Source organism: Arachis hypogaea, chromosome 10, assembly GCF_003086295.3.
Source record: "Arachis hypogaea cultivar Tifrunner chromosome 10, arahy.Tifrunner.gnm2.J5K5, whole genome shotgun sequence".
NCBI classification, from domain to species: Eukaryota; Viridiplantae; Streptophyta; class Magnoliopsida; order Fabales; family Fabaceae; genus Arachis; species Arachis hypogaea.
The window spans coordinates 66,363,036-66,382,414 of NC_092045.1; the positions used below are offsets into that span (position 1 = coordinate 66,363,036).

Here is a 19,379-nt window from a genome sequence, read left to right on the forward strand (position 1 = left end):
TACTGTTTTAGATTCTTCTTTCATGGAAGATTCACTGCTTAGGTACAGATGTTGATTTCTGGCAACTGTATCAATAAGCTCTTGAGCTTCTTCAATTGTTTTTCTCATATGTATAGATCCACCAGCTGAGTGGTCTAGAGAAATCTGAGCTTTTTCTGTAAGCCCATAGTAGAAGATGTCTAATTGCAGCCACTCTGAAAACATTTCAGAGGGGCATTTTCTTAGCATCTCTCTGTATCTCTCCCAGGCATCATAAAGGGATTCATTATCTCCTTGTTTGAAGCCTTGGATGTTTAGCCTTAGCTGTGTCATCCGTTTGGGAGGGAAATAGTGATTCAGGAATTTTTCTGACAGCTGTTTCCATGTTTTTATGCTGTTCTTAGGCTGGTTATTTAACCACCTCTTAGCTTGATCTTTTACAGCAAATGGAAACAGTAATAATCTGTAGACATCCTGATCTACTTCCTTATCATGTACTGTATCAGCAATTTGCAGAAATTATGCCAGAAACTCTGTAGGTTCTTCATGTGGAAGACCAGAATACTGGCAGTTTTGCTGCACCATGATAATGAGCTGAGGATTCAGCTCAAAGCTACTAACTCCAATGGAGGGTATACAGATACTACTCCCATATGAAGCAGTAGTGGGGTTAGCATATGACCCCAGAGTCCTCTTGTCTTGTCCATTCATACTTACTTCCATAATGGAATACAAGAGGGATGATATGTATGTTTGATATTATTTATTTTATAATAGTGGAATAAATAAAAATGGAATATATAAAAAAATATTTTGAAAATATTTTGTGAAAATTTTTCGAAAAAAAATGAGATTGAAATTTGAATTTTATAAAAAAAAATTTCGAAAATGTAATTTTAAAATTAGTTAGAAAATAAAAATATTATTTTTTTTTTGAATTTTGAATTTTATGATGAAAGAGAAAAACACACAAAAGACACAAGACTTAAAATTTTTAGATCTAGTGCTCCTTATTTTTTGAATTTTTTTTTTTGAGGGAAAACACCAAGGAACACCAAACTTAAAAATTTTAAGATCAAGACACAAGAAAAACTCAAGAACACCTTGAAGATTCACAAGAACACCAAGAACAAAAGGAAGAACACCAAACTTAAAATTTTTAGAAAACTTTAATAAAATTTTCGAAAATTATAAAAAGATTAACAAGAAAACACCAAACTTAAAGTTTGGCACAGATTAAATCAAGAAAAATTATTTTTGAAAAAGATTTTCAAAAGAACTGGTGCCTAATTGCCAAGAATATAAGCCAACGCTATAACCAACTGAGTTAAAAATGTAATGTATTTTAAAGATGTATTATTTTTGTGGATAAAAGTATAATTTTTGAAAGTTAATGTTTTGAAAAAAAGCACAAGAAAAACAAGAAAAGACACAAAATAAGAAAAACTCAAGATCAAACAAGAAAAATAATCAAGAACAACTTGAAGATCAATGAAGAACAAAGAACACAAGTTCGAAAATTTAAAGAAAAATATCAAATATGCAATTAACACCAAACTTAAAATAAGACACTAAACTCACGAAAAATTAACAATTAATTAAGAAAAATAATTTTTTGAAAAGAAAATTTTTTTTTTTTGAAAAGAAACTATCCTATTAGAATTTAATGACTCTATAAAAACAAATTATTCCTAATCTAAGAAATAAAATATGCCTTCAATTGTTCAAACTCAATAATCCCCAGCAACGGCGCCAAAAACTTGGTGCACGAATTTGTGATTCGCACAACTAACCAGCAAGTGCACTGGGTCGTCCAAGTAATACCTTACGTGAGTAAGGGTTGATCCCACGGAGATTATTGGTTTGAAGCAATCAATGTTTATTTTATTTATCTTAGTCAGGAGGCCAATAAGGGTTTAATGAAATTATGAGGTTTGATTATAAAAATAAAAGAGAATAACAGCGTTACTTGTTGTGCAGTAATGGGGAATATGTTGGAGTTTTGGAGATGCTTTGTCCTCTGACTTCAACTCTTCCTTGAAATCCTTCTCCAAACGCAAAATCCATTCTATGGCAAGCTCTATATAGGGTGTCACCGTTGTCAATGGCTACTTCCCATCCTCTCAGTGAAAACGTTCCTATGCTCTGTCACAGCACGGCTAATCATCTGTCGGTTCTCAATCAGGCTGGAATAGAATCCATTGATTCTTTTGCGTCTGTCACTAACGCCCAGCCCTCAGAAGTTTGAAGCACGTCACAGTCATTCAATCCTGGAATCCTACTCGGAATACCACAGACAAGGTTTAGACTTTCCGGATTCTCATGAATGCTGCCATCAATCCGGCTTATACCACGAAGATTCTGATTAAGGAATCTAAGAGATATTCATTCAATCTGATGTAGAACGGAGGTGGTTGTCAGGCACACGTTCATGGGTTGAGGAAGGTGATGAGTGTCACGGATCATCACCTTCTCCACAGTTAAGCGCGAATAAACATCTTAGATAAGAACAAGCGTGTTTGAATAGAAAACAAAGGAATTGTATTAAATCATCGAGACGCTGCAGAGCTCCTCACCCCCAACAATGGAGTTTAGAGACTCATGCCGTCACAAAGTGTATAATTCAGATCTGAAAATGTCATGAGGTACAAGATAAGTCTCTAAAAGTTGTTTAAATAGTAAACTAGTAACCTAGGTTTATAGAAAATGAGTAAACTAAGATAATTGGTGCAGAAATCCACTTATGGGGCCCACTTGGTGTGTGCTGGGGCTGAGACTAAAGCTATCCACGAGTAGAGGCCTTTCTTGGCGTTAAACTCCAGGTTATGACGTGTTTTGGGCGTTCAACTCCGGATCATGACGTTTTTCTGGCGTTTAACTCCAGACAGCAGCATGAACTTGGCGTTCAACGCCACGTTACGTCGTCTATCTTCGCGCAAAGTATAGACTATTATATATTGCTGGAAAGCCCTGGATGTCTGCTTTCCAACGCCGTTGAGAGCGCGCCAATTGGACTCCTGTAGCTCCAGAAAATCCATTCCGAGTGCAGGGAGGTCAGGATCCAACAGCATCAGCAGTCCTTTTTCAGCCTAAGTCAGATTTTTGCTCAACTCCCTCAATTTCAGCCAGAAAATACCTGAAATCATAGAAAAATACACACACTCATAGTAATGTCCAGAAATATGATTTTTTCCTAAAAACTAATATTATTCTACTAAAAACTAACTGAAACATGCTAAAATCTACATGAAATTACTCCCAAAAAGCGTATAAAATATCCGCTCATCAATTATGCATCATCAAATTCTCATGCAATTCTGGCAAAAATCTCATGAAATCATGCAAAATTCACAATAGTTGCTTAAATGAAGGTGCAAGTGTATTTTCACCCAAAACTTGCCTTATTCACTAGGAAATGCATGAAACTACCCTAAAACAGTAAAGAAAACGTCAGTGAAACTGGCCTAGATGCCCTGGCATCACAACAGCAAACTTAAAGCTTGCTTGTCCCCAAGCAAGAAAAGAACTATGCACAAAGAATTCTCTTAATTGGAATATATTGAAGAATTCCTTATGATGCCTTAGTAGGTGAAGTGAATAAGTGACAATGGGGTGAACTCTAATTTGTATGCTTTTGCAAGGATTCCAGTGCTCATTAGTCCTCACATTTTGGAAGTCTTAGATCTTAGGACTTTCATTCAAATGATATTATGGAAGTCTCTTTATAGATTGTCACCTTGAAGCAGCACGTATTTTCTAGCATTTTTCTTTTCTGTTTGTATCTTGGCCTCGACTCTAGGTGTCATGTATCAAAGCGGCTTTTTAAGATAAGCTTTCAATCAATACTCCCAAACCAGTTGGTCTAAGGTATTAGGTGTTGAAGCACCCCTTAGAATTTACTTGCTCAAGCCTCTCTCTTTGATACAAATCCACCACAAGCATTTAACTAGGACAATAACTCTTTGAGTTCTTGTTTCTTTCTTTTTCTTCCTAGTAATTGATGCTCAGAGCCTTGGGCTTGTTCTTTGTTTTTTTCTTTTTCTTTTGTTTTCTTTTGTTACTGCTTCTTGGATCAATTGATGTTTGAGAAATTCCATAATACTTCTCTAAACTTCATTTCCTGTCTATGAGCTCCCATGCAAGTTTTCACAAACATGCAACCTCAATACACAATCATACAATCGGAACCTCCACTCCTCTTAATCTTTTGCTTGCCCCATGATTTATAAAATTCTTCAACATTTTCCTTTTAAAAGAATGATTTCTTTTTTACATTCTTAAAGATATTGGGTACAAGTAAAACTCAAGATGATAATCAAGATATCATAGGAACATATCACAAATCAAATATCAAATTATGCTTATTCACAAGGAGTAATCACACATGCATACAAAGAAAATAGAAGACAATCATGCAATTTAAATTGCTGGAAATAAGTAAGAGGAGAAAGGAACTTTACCACCTTGTAGTTTATCTTCATCGTTGTTGCCTTTTCCTCCTATTCTTTCCCTTCCCACACCAAACTTAGAATGTTTGCTTATATTCAAGCAACAATTAAAACAGTGGTGATGGGGTCTATGATGGATCATGAATGTCTTAGAATGAAGTGTGAGTATGCATGTGTTTCAGCAAGCTAGATTAAGGATACAATAAAGGCACAAGAGATACAAACATAGACATTTTGATTGCATTAATAAGTGGTGTGCTTGGTACCTTGCATGAAAAATAAGTGGCAACACCAAACTTAGTGTGACACTCTCAATTTAGAATGTTGCAAGTACCTAGTGAAGATTAAAAATGAAATTGTTGCATGGCAACACCAAACTTAGAATGCAATCATATGCCAAATTATTGAAAGTAAACTAAGCAAGGAAAGAAAATGTTACCTACGGTTTGGTTGCCTCCCAACAAGCACTCTTTTAATGTCATTAGCTTGACATGTTGTTCATGACTTTCTTCCTCTTCTTCCAGTTTGTTAAGAGGAATGACCTCAAGAGGAAAGAGGAGCCAATTAATGCCCCTTGTTTAGAGTGCCTCTCCCCAGCAAGCTTTCTTTTGTTGTTAGCTTGAGTGAACTTGCTTGTTGGGGTACGGGTGGGATGGCTTTTGGTTGGCCTTTTCTTCTTCATGAATATTATCCTTCTTTTCTCGGTCACCATCCTCTTGTTAGTGCTCATGTTGATTGCCTTCACTACCTTGATTTCAGGACTTGGGTGTTGTATGATGGTTGGAGCATCCTTTTCATCAAGTACTTCTTGAATTGGTGGTTCAATGAACTCACCCTCTATGCAACTCTCTGTTTCATTGGAGTGTGGGCTCCCTTGATTGACTTCCTCCCTTTCTTAACATGATGTTGCATTAAGTCTTTTGGGAGTGAGTTTGCATGTTCCTTTGTCACTACTAGTAACCTCTGTGGGTATGGAGCCTTAGGCTTATATATTCTCACAACCTCCTCCTTCTTCATAGAAATCTCACTTGGTATGGGTGCCTCTTTTTCTTTTTCTTCTGATTCCTTCCTTGGGTTTGCCATGGTGTCACTAAGGGAATTATGGGTATGGATTTGCTTTGATAGATATCCAACTTGTGCCTCAAGCTTCTTAATGGCAACCCACCAGTTCTGCATAATGGTTTTTACTTCCTCTTGGAAAGTCCTAGTGTCCTTAGATTCTTCCAAGAGCATTGCCAGTAGGTTCTCTATCCTTGATAGCTTATCCTCGAGGGGAGGGTGTGCAACTGGGGTGAAATTTGGAGGTTGAGGGTGGCTACTTTGGGAATGAAATTGGTTATTTTGTGGTTGTATGTTTTGAGAGTGGTAAGACTTTTGTGGGGAATGATATGGTTTTTGTGGACTGTGAGAAGAATTTTGTGTGTAATGGAATACACTGTGTGAGTGGTGAGATGAATTATATGGATGTGTAAAGAAATTTTGTGTTGAGGCATGTCCAAGTGGTGAAGGGTTTTGATGTGAAAAGCTAGGAGGTGAGGTTGAATAATTAAAGGATGATGGCTCTTGATGAATGGGGTGTGAATAAGTGAAATTTCTTTGGTTTTGATCTCCCCAGGCACAGCTTGAGTAGTGATCAAAGTCATCAAAATATGGACCATTTTGTGACCCTGGGAAGCACCCTTTTTCATGTTCTTGATACTCCCATCCACCATTATCATAATAGCATGAATTATTTTGTGGTGGTGAGAAGTATACCAAGTAACTTGATTGACCAAAAGATGATCTATACTCCATTTTTCTTCAAATTACTCTATATAAAAAAAATCACCAAGATAAAAGAGATTTAGAATTCCCCTTGTCACAGATGAGGAAATTTCCAGTGAGGCAATATCACAAACAGTTAGTTAGCAAAAGAAAATAAAGAAACAAAAGAAAACAATGACAAAAGAAAAGTGTCTAATCTAGTAAATCAATCAACCGGCAGTTTGTTAATCGCAATTAATTGCCGGCAACGGCGCCATAAACTTGATGCGTGAAAACTTGTCTCTCAACAAATTTCCCTTTGGCAAGTATACCGAATTGTCGTCAAGTAATAACTCACAAAAGAGTGAGATCGAATCCCACAGAGATTAACGGATTAAGCAAACAATGATTAATTGATTATCCTAGTTAGACGAATCATATTGGAGTGATAAGTAACAAGGAAATGTAAATGGCATAAAAGTAAAGAAAAGCTATAAAGTGCAGAAGAGTAAAATGGCAAGAAAAGTAAATGTAAGAACTAAAAATAAATGAACATTGGGATCAAGAGATATTGCAATCCTCCGGATCAAGTTCATTCTCATCTCTTCCTCAATCAATGCATTCATTGATCTCCTTGGCAATCTTAAGTGATTGGATCCCAATTCCTTGGCAATCCAATCTCTCTAAGCTTGAACAATTGCCCAATTCCTTGATTTAATTGCTCATGGGAAGAGATGAAGTTTGGTCACTGATTATACCACACATATTCATAGATCAAAGTTTTGGTAGGATTACATGTTATAATATCCATCCAACCCCCAACCTAATCCAATGTGAGAGAGCATTTCTAGCATGATTTCCTCATTCCTCTTCCAAGGTTCAGAGAAAATCCAAGTATAAGCAATTTCTCTTCCAAGACAATTACCCAATTGAATTAAGATCGAAAGCTCTCTAGTAAAATCAAGAGAAAAGAAAGAAGAAGAAGAATAAGAACTAAAATTGATCCATTGAATCACAATAGAGCTCTCTAACCCAATAAAAAGAGTTAGTTGGTCATTGCTCTACCAAAATAGAAAGAAAGAAAGTGCAGAAAAGTAAAGATGAAGATTAAAACTAAAATTGAAACTTCCATATTCATAAATGAAAAGTACAAAGAAAACGAAAGAGAAGGAAAAGTGTGTGAGGGGAGGGAGTCCGAAGACCCCTCTTCAATCTCCAATTTCCTAACCTTAGTCCAGCCTATAACCCTCTCTTTTCTCCCCCTAGTTCAAAACTACTCCTATTTATACTACTCCTCATGATCTTCTAGTGAGTTCTTCAAGTCTTGCATGTGGGCTCTGGACCTTGAGTTGAAGCAATCCTCATCTTTAGTGGGCCCAGCTTGCAGAGAAATAAGAATTAGGCTTGGGCATTTAGTGGGATTAACGTTGGGTAATATTTTGAGTGCGAGGACGTTAGTGGCATTCACTTTTTCCACTAACGTTCCACCCTTATATATCCACGTTAATTCCAACGTTAGAAATCTTAACATGACTTCTAACGTTTCTTACTCAATCCTTGGCCAACGTTAATGGGACTCACTTTTCTTATTAACGTAGGCTTGTGCCCCTTTTCGCAAGCATTAATTGGAATCACTTTTCCTATTAACGTTGCTTGCCTCTTGCCCCTACGTTAGATTTCACATTAGCTTAGCTAACGTAGCTCTTAACGTGGGTCTCTATCACCTTCAAGAGCGTTAGTGACACTCATCTTTGTCACTAACGCTCCAATTGCCTTAAGTCCCTACGTTAGAACCCACGTTAACTAAGTTAATGTGGCTCTCAACATAGTAATGAAGCCATCTCCCAACGTTAGTGACAAAAGTGAGTGTCACTAACGTTGGTTCTTTGAATTCAACTCCACGTTAACTCTCACGTTAACAATCTTAACGTGAGAGTTAACGTAGGCAATGCTAATGATCCAACGTTAGTGACAAAAGTGAGTGTCACTAACGTTGGCTTTGTTGATCCTCTTCCACGTTAGAGTTCACGTTAACTAAGTTAACGTGACTCTTAACGTGGGGCATTGCGTAGTTTCCCAACGTTAGTGGTGCTCACTTTTACCACTAACGTTGAGAAGAAACATTATTGGAGCTCATGTTTCTCGTTAACGTGGAGTCCTCTTTTTCTTCTACGTTAAGTACCATGTTAACTTAGTTAACGTGGTTCTTAACGTAAGCTATGAATGGCTTCGCAAGCGTTATTGGTGATCACTTTTCTCATTAACGTTGCAAGCTCTTTGCCATCCCACGTTAGTAGTCACGTTAACTAAGTTAACGTGAATGCTAACGTGGTTCTTCCATGCTTCATTTGTCCTGAAATCAAGCAATTAAAGTGCATCAAAGCTCTAGCTAAAGTCATGAGATTATGCATCATCAAATTCTCATGCAATTCTGGCAAAAATCTCATGAAATCATGCAAAATTCACAATAGTTGCTTAAATGAAGGTGCAAGTGTATTTTCACCCAAAACTTGCCTTATTCACTAGGAAAATGCATGAAAATACCCTAAAACAGTAAAGAAAAGGTCAGAGAAACTGGCCTAGATGCCCTGGCATCAGCCTCCTTCTTAATAATCACCTCTTCAATCCTTTCCTACATTTTCTTCTCAACCTTCACATGTTTCTTATCCTCTTTTTCTTCTCCACTCTTCATCTCTTGCTTTATAGGTGAGCTGATGATCTCTTCATTAGGTTTTCCTTTCCACTGTAAATCTTCTTCTTCAATCCTCATGCAGCTTTTCTCCTCAACAATGTGTTGTACTTCTTGGAAGACATTCAAAGTGATCTTCTCATTATTTACCCTCAAAGTCAATTCTCCTTGTTCCACATCAATAATGGCCCTTGTTGTGGCCAGGAAAGGTCTTCCTAATATCAGGGAGTCATTCCCCTCTTTTCCTAAGTCCAAAATTACAAAGTCTGCTGGAAATATGAATTTCCCTACTCTGACCAAAAGATTTTCAATCACCCTCTTGGGAATCGCCAAGGATCTATCCACTAGCTCTAATAACATCTGTATAGGTTTCACTTCTTCTACACACAGCCTTCTCATCATAGACATAGGCATTAGGTTGATATTGGATCCCAAATCACACAATGCCTTATCAATTACTATGCTACCAAGGGCACAGGGCAAGTAGAAGCTCCCAAGGTCTTTAAGTTTTGGTGGGAGGCCTTCTTGGATGACAGCACTGCATTCTTGGGATAGAATCACTGTCTCTTTCTCATTCTAGCTTCTTTTCGTGTTGATAAGCTCTTTGAGGAACTTTGCATATAGAGGCATCTATTCTACAGCTTCAGCAAGTGGAATGTTGATTTCCAGCTTCTTAAACACTTCTAAGAACTTATGGAACTGTTGATCTTTGAGCTCATTATTGAACCTTTGAGGATATGGAAGGGAAGGAGTGTAAGGCTTCACCATCTTCCTCTGTTCTTGTGGTTGCTCCTCTATGATTTGCTTTCCCTTATTTAAAGTTTTGAGCTCTTCCTCTTTCTCCTTGAGCTTTTCTGGATCCTTCTCCTCAAGTGTTACTTCTTCCTTGCTGCTGGCCTCATTATTCTTAGCTGGCTTCTTGTTGGTTTCCTTGTCATTCACCAAGGTTCTTCTACTCCTTAATTGGATTGCTTTGGATTCTTCTTTAGGATTAGGAATTGTGTCACTTGGTAATGCATTGGGTGTTCTCTCAACTACTGCTTGCTTGGACAATTGACCAATCTGCCTCTCTAGATTCCTTAGTGAGGCATCATGGTTCTTGTTGGCTAGCTCTTGATGTTTCATCATCTTCTCCATCATTATCTCAAAGTTGGAGATCCTTTTGAGCTTCTAGGGGTAGTTGTGGTTGATTATAGGATGTGGATGGTGGATGATAATTATTTTGGTTAGTGGATAAATTGTTGGGTGGATAGTTGTTGGGTTGAGGTTGGTTGTTTTGTGATTTTCTGTATTGGTTTTGGTTAGTGTTTTGATGGTTTGTGTTTCTAGAATTATTTTGGTTTGAGTTTTTCTGCCAAGGTTATTGGTTTTGGTTGTCTCTCCATCTCAAATTTGGGTGGTTCCTCTAGGAAGGGTTGTAAGTGTCTCCATGGAACTCATTTTGACCGGAACATTGATTGTGCAGATACTGGACTTGTTCTTGTTGCTGCTCTTCATAGTTTTCCTCATTTTGCCCCCCATGTAGGTATTGGTTGACTTGTATTCACTGCTGCAACTTGGAGGCCATCAATCCTCTTGGCCATCATCTCTATCTGTTGTTGAATTTGTTGATGCATCACCTTGTTTTGAGCTAAGATGGTATCCACACCTTCCAGCTTCAATACACCCTTCCTTTGAGCTGGTTGGCATTGCCTTTGATTACTATAGAAGTATGGGTTGTTTGTTACAGTGTCAATGGGATTTTGAGCCTCCTCAGCTGTCTTCATGAGTTGTACTAAGCCTCCAGCAGAATAATCAAGTGCTTCTTGAGCTCTCAGTGTCAATCCTTCATAGAAGTTTTGGAGTCTATCCCATTCACTGAACATTTCTGGTGGCCATTTTCTGATTAGAGCTTTGTATCTCTCCCAGGCATCATACAATAACTCTCCATCCATCTGAGTGAATGTTTGGACCTTTGTTTTGAGTCTGATGATCCTTTGGGGAGGATAGAACTTGGCTAAGAACTTGTTCACTATATCTTCCCAATTGTTGATGCTTTCTCTTGGAAATGCCTCCAACCATTGAAAAGCTTTGTCTCTCAGGGAAAATGGAAACAGCAACAACTTGTAAATGTTAAGATGCACACCATTGGTTTTTACTGTGTCACATATCCTTAAGAAGGTGGATAGGTGTTGGTTTGGATCTTCCAAGGGACCTCCTCCATAAGAACAATTATTTTACAGCAATGTGATGAGTTGAGGCTTCAATTCAAAGTTGTTTACATTGACATTTGGAGTAAGTATGCTACTTCCACAATGCCCTGGATTAGGAAAAGTGTAGGAGGCTAGAACCCTCCTTTGAGGTTGGCCGTTGTTGTTAGCCACTCCCTCTGGTAGATTAAGAGCATTTCCTTCCATTTCCTGGTTCTCTTCCTCTGATTTCTCTCCACTAATGACTCCCTTTCCCCTGGATTCTCTTCTTAGTGTTCGAAGAGTTCTCTCATCAATATCACTAGAGGTGGAAACCTCTCTCCTTGCTTCTGTCATACACACTAAACCAGGAACCAAGAAACACAATCCACTCTATTGCTAGAGTTATGTTAAAGTTAGTTTAAATAAAAATTCAAATAGTTAGTGTGCTTAGTAAAAAGAAAAAGAAAATGCTTAATCTAGATTATCACCCTACTTAATCATTGTCAATCTAAATCAATCCCCGGCAACGGCACCAAAAACTTGATGAGGGAAAAACGATTTCACACAAACTCACCGGCAAGTGTACTGGGTCGCATCAAGTAGTAATAACTCACAAGAGTGAGGTCGTTCCCATAGGGATTGATGGATTGAGCAATTTTCGTTAGGTGATGAATTTAGTTAAGCAAATATGTTGTGATTTGAGTGATTTTGATTAAGAGAAGCTAAATTGCATGTAAGTAGAGGTGTAGAAGGTAAATTGGACACAAAAGTAGAGTGCAGAGAAGATAAATTGAAAAAACTTAAAGTGCAAGAAAGTAAAAGAGCTGAAACTTAAATTGCAAGAAAAGTAAATTGCAGAAACTTAAGGTGCAAGAAACATAAAGTGATGGATATAAATTGCTGAGAAATGTAAATTTCTTGAAGAATAAAAGGATTTGGGTGCTGGAATTCAGAATTAAACAAGGAAATGCAAGTTAAAGTGAATCAGAGAGCTCTGAGATGAAGAGATTCAGCTCAGTAGTAAAAAAGAAATGGAAAATTGCTTGAAGAAACAAACAGCAAGAAAACTTAGCTCAATTATGAAATTCTAAAAGAGAAATTGAAGATCGAAGAAGAGCAATGAAATTAGAAACCAGATGTAAATCTCAATAACAACCTTGACCAAACAGAAAAGAAATTGCAGAAGAAATGAAAATGAAAATAGTAGAGAAGATCTTGATCCAATTCTCCAATTCTCAGAACTAGATGAAAGGAAATCAAAGATGATTCTTAGATTAAGAAATTCAAAGGGGTTCTTCAATTTGAATTAAAAAATCCAATACAGAAAGCAAAAGTTTCAGAAGAAGGAAAATGAAAATAGAAAGCAAACTAGATCTAATCCCAATTCCCAAATTCAAAACAAATGAAAATTAAAAGTGAAAAACTAAAATGAGCTAAAGATCCTTCACAAATCAAATTAACTCCAATTTATACACTTTCTATTTTGGTCTTCAAATCTTGGAGTGGAATTTTCAAATTGGTGAAGAAATAGATCCAAGATGGCATTTGATTGCATGGGTCAGGAGGCACTTGTTTGAAAAATGGGTTGGGGCATGCTCCAGTGGAGTGCTCCGTTGCATGCGTGAACGTTGCGTTCACTAGCCTTGGCGCCTCGTATGTGTCATGGCATGCGCCTTGGTGCACACTAGCATTCACAAAGTGAACGCTGCACTCGAATCATGAGTGCTACTACTTCCCTTGCCTTGTTGCGCGTGTTTTCACTCCCTTGGGCGCTGCTTTATTTGAGCGCTGCGCTTCCTTGATTGAGTACTATGCTCTTTTATTGCGCGCTCCCTTGGTTCCCTCTTCGAACCATGGTGTGAGCACTGCGCGTTCTTAATTTCCTTGGCCATCAATCCACGAAAAAAGTGGAGATAGTGAACGTAGTGTTCACTTCTTTGAATGCTACCTTTGTTGATTGCTGAACCATTTGGTGCGTCTTGGCTTCATGGGCCAAAAACCACAAGAAAGTTGCAAAAAGGGAGCGCTGCATTCTAAATATGTTACCCCTTCCCTAGTGCATTGGCCTTTGCTCCTTTGGTTGAGAGGCACGAAAAAGGTATGGATAGTGAACTTAGCGTTCACTTCTTTGAAAGCCACTTCCTTGGTTCGTGCTGCACCTTTTGCTTGCTCTTTGGTGTGCATGCTTCTTAGAGCGCTACGTTCAACGTTTTAAACGCTCCTTGTGAGCTTCCTCCCTCAAAGCTTAAATCCACGATAAAAGTGGAAGGAGTGAACGTGGCGTTCACTATTTTGAATGCTACCCTTGTGTTGCTTTGATGCGCCTTGCTTCCTTATTTCCTTTCCCTCTTCTCTTCATGAGTGTTCACTTAATGAACGCTATGTTCATTAAGTGAACGCTACCCCTTTGTTTCTCCTTTCTTCACCTGCAAGCAACCAAACAAACAATCAAAGCATCACCAAATTCACAAGGTCTCTGCATCATTCATAAAATCAATTAATTCTATCATAAACCCTATGATTTTGTGTCAAATAAAGGATGGTTGATTGATTTAACATAATCATGAAAATCCACTCCAAATCACTTACTTATTGTGCAAGAAAGTGCATAAAACCTAATAAAACTAATGAAAAATGCTTGTAAAAACTAGCATAAGATGAGTTGTCATCACCTCCCTCCTTGGTAGGTGATGAATGCCCAACACGAAACATAGATTTGATGTCAGGAGGAATTGTATTGGTTCCTACCAAAAGAGAAGCTAAAATACAACAATCCAGAGACAACCTTGCTGAAATTTTCGAACAAGAAAAGGAGATGGCAGCCAAACCTAACAACAATAATGCAAGAAGGATGCTTGGTGATTATACCACACCTACATCCAAGTTTGATGGAAGAATGATGAGCGGATAATTTGTACGCTTTTTGGCATTGTTTTTAGTATGTTTTTAGTATGATTTAGTTAGTTTTTAGTATATTTTTATTAATTTTTAGTTAAAATTCACTTTTCTGGACTTTACTATGAGTTTGTGTGTTTTTCTGTGATTTCAGGTATTTTCTGGCTGAAATTGAGAGACCTGAGCAAAAATCTGATTCAGAGACTAAAAAGGACTGCAGATGCTGTTGGATTCTGACCTCCCTGCACTCGAAGTAGATTTTCTTCAGCTACAGAAGCCTAATTGGCGCGCTCTCAACGGCGTTGGAAATTAGACATCCTGGGCTTTCCAGCAATATATGATAGTTCATACTTTGCCCAAGATTTGATGGCCCAAACCGGCGTTCAAAGTCACCCTCAGGAATTCCAGCGTTAAACGCTGGAACTGGCACCAAAGTGGGAGTTAAACGCCCAAACTGGCACAAACGCTGGCGTTTAACTCCAAGAGAAGTCTCTACACGAAAATGCATCAATGCTCAGCCCAAGCACACACCAAGTGGGCCCGAAAGTGGATTTTTATGTCATTTACTCATCTCTGTAAACCTTAGGCTACTAGTTCTCTATAAGTAGGACCTTTTACTATTGTATTGAGGGAGCGGAGTAGTTATCTTTGTTCTTATGCTATCTTAGATCATTGGGAGGCTGGCCATTCGGCCATGCCTAGACCTTGTTCTTATGTATTTTCAACGGTAGAGTTTCTACACACCATAGATTAAGGTGTGGAGCTCTGCTGTACCTCGAGTATTAATGCAATTACTATTGTTCTTCTATTCAATTCCGCTTGTTCTTGTTCTAAGATATCACTTGTTCCTCAACTTGTTGAATGTGATGACCCATGACACTCATCATCATTCTCACCTATGAACGTGTGACTGACAACCACCTCCGTTCTACCTTAGATTGGGTGAATATCTCTTGGATTCCTGATACACGATGCATGGTTGATCGCCTGACAACCGAGTGCTCGCCTGACAACCGAGCCAGCCATTCCGTGAGATCAGAGTCTTCGTGGTATAGGCTAGAACTGATGGCGGCATTCAAGAGAATCCGGAAGGTCTAACCTTGTCTGTGGTATTCTGAGTAGGATTCAATGACTGAATGACTGTGACGTGCTTCAAACTCCTGAAGGCGGGGCGTTAGTGACAGACGCAAAAGAATCACTGGATTCTATTCCGGCCTGATCGAGAACCGACAGATGGATAGCCGTGCCGTGACAGGGTGCGTTGAACATTTCCACTGAGAGGATGGGAGGTAGCCACTGACAACGATGAAACCCTTGCATAAGCTTGCCATGGAAAGGAGTAAGAAGGATTGGATGAAGACAGTAGGAAAGCAGAGAGACGGAAGGGACACAGCATCTTCATGCGCTTATCTGAAATTCCCACCAATGAATTACATAAGTATCTCTATCTTTATCTTTATGTTTTATGCGTTTATCGACCCTTACTTGCGTAAGGTTTATTACTTGGACGACCCAGTACACTTGCTGGTTAGTTGTGCGAAGTTGTAGTGATCACAATTTCGTCCACCAAAGAAGCATCTCAATTCCTGCTATAGGAGCAAACAATTTTGAGCTGAAACCTCAATTAGTTGCTCTAATGCAACAGAACTGCAAGTTTCATGGACATCCATCAGAAGATCCTTACCAGTTCTTAACTGAGTTCTTACAGATCAGTGAGACTGTTAAGACTAACGAAGTAGATCCTGAAGTCTACAGGCTCATGCTTTTCCCTTTTGCTGTAAGAGACAGAGCTAGAACATGGTTGGACTCTCAACCTAAAGATAGCCTGGATTCTTGGGATAAGTTAGTCACGGCCTTCTTGGCTAAGTTCTTTCCTCCTCCAAAGCTGAGCAAGCTTAGGGTGGATGTTCAGACATTCAAACAAAAAGATGGTGAATCCCTCTATGAAGCTTGGGAAAGATACAAACAGATGACCAAAAGATGTCCTTCTGGCATGTTTTCAAAATGGACCATGTTAGATATATTCTATTATGGTCTATCTGAGTTCTCTAAGATGTCACTGGACCATTCTGCAGGTGGATCCATTCACCTAAAGAAAATGCTTGCAGAGGCTCAAGAACTTATTGACAAGGTTGCAAATAACCAATTCATGTACACTTTTGAGAGGAATTCCATGAATAATGGGATGCCTCAGAGGAAGAGAGTTCTTGAAATTGATGCTCTGAATGCCATATTGGCTCAGAACAAAGTGTTGACTCAGCAAGTCATCATGATTTCTCAAAGTCTGAATGGATGGCAAAATGAATCCAATAGTACTAAAGAGGCATCATCTGAAGAAGAAGCTTATGATCCTGAGAACCCTGCAATGGCAGAGGTAAATTACATGGGTGAACCTTATTGAAACACCTATAATTCATCATGGAGAAATCATCAAATTTCTCATGGAAGGATCAACAAAAGCCTCAACAAGGCTTTAATAATGGTGGAAGAAATAGGCTCAGCAATATCAAGCCTTATCCATCATCTTCTCAGCAACAGACAGAGAATTATGAACAGAATACCTCTAACTTAGCAAATTTAGTCTCTGATCTGTCTAAGGCCACTTTAAGTGTCATGAATGAAACAAGGTCCTCCATCAGAAATCTGGAGGCACAAGTGGGCCAGCTGAGTAAGAAAATCACTGAAACTCCTCCTAGTACTCTCCCAAGCAATACTGAAGAGAATCCAAAAAGAGAGTTCAAGGCCATTGATATAATCAATATGGCCAAATGCAAGGAGGAGGGAGAGGACGCGAATCCCAATGAGAAAGATCTCATGGTACATCTCTCAAGCAGGAAGGAGTTTCCAATTGAGGATCCAAAGGAATCTGAGGCTCATATAGAGACCATAGAGATTCCATTAAATCTCCTTCTGCCATTCATGAGCTCTGAAGATTATTCTTCCTCTGAAGAGGATGAAGATGTAATTGGAGAGCAAGTTGCTCAATATCTAGGAGCCATCATGAAGCTGAATGCCAAGTTATTTGGTAATGAGACTTGGGAAGGTGAACCTCCCTTGCTCATTAGTGAACTTGATACATGGGTTTAGGAAACGTTACCTCAAAAGAAACAAGATCCTGGGAAATTCTTAATACCCTGTACCATAGGCACCATGACCTTTGAGAAAGCTCTGTGTGACCTAGGGTCAGGCATAAATCTTATGCCACTCTCTGTAATGGAGAAGCTGAGGATCATTGAGGTACAGCCTGCCTTATTCTCATTACAATTGGCAGACAAGTCAGTAAGACAAGCTTATGGATTAGTAGAAGACATGTTAGTAAAGGTTAAAGGCCTTTATATTCCTGCTGATTTCATAATCTTAGACACTAGGAAGGAGGAGGACGAATGCATCATCCTTGGAAGACCTTTCCTAGCCATAGCAGAAGCTGTGATAGATGTTAACAGAGGAGAATTAGTGCTTCAATTGAATGGGGACTACCTTGTGTTTAAGGCACACGGCTATACTTCTGTAACAAGGGAGAGTAAGCATGTAGAGCTTCTCTCAGTACAGAGTCAAACAGAGCCCCCACAGTCAAACCCTAAGTTTGGTGTTAGGAGGCCACAACTAAACTCTAAGTTTGGTGTTCAATCCCCACAACCAAACTCTAAGTTTGGTGTTGGGACTCTACAGCATTGACCTAATCACTTGTGAGGCTCCATGAGAGCCCACTGTCAAGCTATTGACATTAAATAAGCGCTTATTAGTAGGCAACCCAATTTTTATTTATCTAATTTTATTTTTTATTTTATTGTTCTTTTATGTTTTATTAGGTACATGATAATGTGGAGTCACGAAAAAATATTAAAATTAAAAATAGAATCAAAACTAGCAGAAGAAAAATCATACCCTGGAGGAAGGACTTACTGGCGTTTAAACGCCAGTAAGGAGCATCTGGCTGGCATTCAACACCAGAACAGAGCATGGATCTGGCGTTGAACACCAGAAACAAGCAACACCCTGGCGTTCAAACGCCAGGAATGCACCCTGAGGAGAGCTGGCGCTGAACGCCAGAAACATGCTGCACATGGGCGTTGAACGCCCAAAACATGCATCACTTCGGCGTTTAAATGCCAGAATTGCATGCAAAGGCATTTTACATGCCTAATTGGCGCAGGGATGTAAATCCTTGACACCTCAGGATTTGTGGATCCCACAGGATCATCTCAGGATCTGTGGACCCCACAGGATCCCCACCTACCATATTCTCCCCTCCTCTCAACATTCATCCTCTCTTTCCAATAAACACTCTTCCCCAAAACCCTTCACCAATCACCTCAATCTCTATTCCCGATCACCCCCTTCACCACTCACATCCATCCACTCTTCTCCACAAACCCCACCTACCTTCAAAATTCAAATTTCTTTCCCACCCAGACCCACCCTAAATGGCCGAACCTACTCCCTCTCGCCTTACTATATAAACCCCTTCATTCTCCTTAATTTTCACACAACACAACCCCCTCTTCTACACCTTGGCCGAATACACCTCCCTTACTCTCCTCCATATTTTCTCTTCTTCTTCTTCTTTTCTTTCTTCTCTTGCTCGAGGGTGAGCAATATTTTAAGTTTGGTGTGGTAAAAGCATAAGCTTTTTGTTTTTCCATTACCATTGATGGCACCTAAGGCCGGAGAAACCTCTAGAAAAGGAAAAGGGAAGTCAAAAGCTTCCACCTCCAGTCATGGGAGATGGAAAGATTCATCTCCAAAGCCCATCAAGACCACTTCTATGATGTTGTGGCCAAGAAGAAGGTGATCCCCGAGGTCCCTTTCAAGCTCAAGAAAAATGAGTATCCGGAGATCCAACATGAGATCCAAAGAAGAGGTTGGGAAGTTCTAACCAACCCGATCCAACAAGTCGGAATCTTAATGGTTCAAGAGTTCTATGCCAATGCATGGATCACTAGGAACTATGATCAAAGTAAGAACCCGAACGCAAAGAATTATCTTACAATGGTTCGGGGGAAATACTTAGATTTTAGTCCGAAAAATGTAAGGTTGGCGTTCAACTTGCCCATGATGCAAGGAGATGCACGCCCCTACACTAGAAGGGTCAACTTTAATCAAAGGTTGGACCAAGTCCTTATGGACATATGTGTGGAAGGAGCTCAATGGAAAAGAGACTCCAAAGGCAAGCTGGTTCAACTAAGAAGACTGGACCTCAAGCCTGTGGCTGGAGGATGGTTGGAATTCATCCAACGCTCCATCATCCCCACTAGCAACTGATCTGAAGTTACTGTGGATCGGGCCATCATGATCCATAGTATCATGATTGGAGAGGAAGTAGAAATTCATGAAGTTATCTCCCTTGAATTTTACAAAATAGCTGATAAGCCCTCTACTTTGGCAAGGCTACCTTTTCCTCATCTTATTTGCCATCTATGTTACTCAGCTGGAGTTATCATAGAAGGAGACATC

At 39.1% G+C, this 19,379-nt stretch overlaps 1 non-coding gene across 1 annotated transcript; it reads right to left on the bottom strand.

The window, feature by feature from the left end:
- Positions 1-15,816: 15,816 nt before the first annotated feature.
- LOC112719509 (small nucleolar RNA R71) lies at positions 15,817-15,920 on the bottom strand. Its single transcript, XR_003161807.1, has one exon. It is a non-coding gene; the product is annotated as a small nucleolar RNA R71 (small nucleolar RNA).
- Positions 15,921-19,379: the final 3,459 nt, after the last annotated feature.